This window comes from Montipora capricornis, chromosome 4 (assembly GCF_036669925.1).
Source record: "Montipora capricornis isolate CH-2021 chromosome 4, ASM3666992v2, whole genome shotgun sequence".
Taxonomy (NCBI): domain Eukaryota; kingdom Metazoa; phylum Cnidaria; class Anthozoa; order Scleractinia; family Acroporidae; genus Montipora; species Montipora capricornis.
The window spans coordinates 18,775,834-18,777,358 of record NC_090886.1 but is presented as its reverse complement, the minus strand read 5'-3'; the positions used below and the strand labels follow the sequence as shown (position 1 = coordinate 18,777,358).

The 1,525-nt window shown below is 38.8% G+C and overlaps 1 long non-coding RNA gene across 1 annotated transcript in view; it reads left to right on the top strand.

Moving 5' to 3' along the window:
• The first annotated feature begins 379 nt into the window (after positions 1-379).
• LOC138044522 (uncharacterized) overlaps positions 380-1,525 on the top strand; it is a 14,339-nt gene continuing 13,193 nt past the window's right edge. The window contains exon 1 of the long non-coding RNA XR_011131454.1: positions 380-748. This is a non-coding gene — a long non-coding RNA (uncharacterized lncRNA). The remainder of the gene's footprint in view (positions 749-1,525) is intronic.

Genomic DNA, 1,525 nt, shown 5'->3' with positions numbered 1-1,525 from the left:
ATACTAAGCCCAGAACGATTGAAGAAAATAACAGGAAATCGAGAAACATTTGGCTTCAAAGCCGATATGTTGATCATTTACAACTTCCTTTTCACCACAAGCTTAAGCGTGTACTCTGAGCTTCTGACACCTTTCCAAGACCAATGTTACTAAATTTTCTTTCCCTTTCCAGCGGGGTTAGTATCTGGATGGGGGACGTTAAAATATGCGACTTTTGCTGTCAGGAACATACGCCCAAAAATTCTATTTTAACGCTCAAAAATGCGAACAAAGCAAGGTACAGATTTTTCTAGCCTGCTTTATGCAAAACAAATATTGACGAAAAAGTAAATAAATATTAATGTAGTTTTTAAGGAGAGCAGAAGGAACTTTTAGGAAGTGTCGATCGAGAATAAAACAATTTGCCATCAGCGAAAAACATTTCGGGAGATTTTTGTTACGTTCCATCAGAGTTCAATTTTTCTATCGTACTTTTGGTCATACAAGTAAAATCGCAAACTCGGAAGTGACATCGATTTTAGCGGCCGCCTGTGATCAAGTTATACCTTGCGTGTTTACTGACAACTCACGAAACAAAGGATACATCTGTGACAAAATGACGGCATAACACCTGGTTTTTGTTAGTGCGTTTTTTTTTTTCTTTCAAGTGTTATAAAGTTCGACAAGATCTATGTGCGAATTTAACATAAAGATCACAATCGTTGATGCTAGTCCAAGTGTCAGCTGAAGTTAAGCTCCTCCGAATGAGGTTAGTACTTGGATGTGGGACGGCTGCGAAGTCCCCGTGACGGCGATAGCTAATTCGTTTTTTTTAAACTTGATTTCATTTTTTATCCTGTTTGGCCGTTCAAAGCTATTTTCTTATTTTCTTTCTACGTCAAAACGGCGAACAAACTGGTTCCCAAGAAATATTGGAGTACGTATTCGTTCTATGCAAAATGCTTCTAATGAAGTATTCGTTGTATGCAAAATAATAATGTTCACAGTGGAACACACAAGTACGAATCAAGATCTAGAAATAACGTAGAAAATTCTCCTTACCTTTAAAGCTTGCCCTTCTCAAAGAAAAAGCATCTATCCACTTTATCGAATAATTTAATACTGAAACAATCATGGCGGGCGGAAAGATTCTATTATAAATGTTTGCTTTCACCAATCTAACGGAAGTGTGTCACGGTGGCCGAGTGGTCTAAAGCGCTAGCAGAGAATAATGGTGATGGCTTGGGAAATATAGGAGTTCTCCTCGGGGCAGGGAAATTTGGAAATACCGTAGGGAATACAAATCAGTCCACCCGATCGGAGATTAATTCAATATCCGTGGGGTATGCACATTTGTGACTACCAACAAAAAAAAGATTTCAGCCTGGTTTTAAGACGTGGATGCCTTCGGCATTCCACGTAATAATTCTTTGGAAAACTGCAAAGAGTTGGCAACAGAGTATCCGTTACGATTTTGAAGCGGAGAAAGGATATCCGTTAGAAATTTGGACGTGTTGTAGAGTGTTGAGCCAATACAGGTGACGAT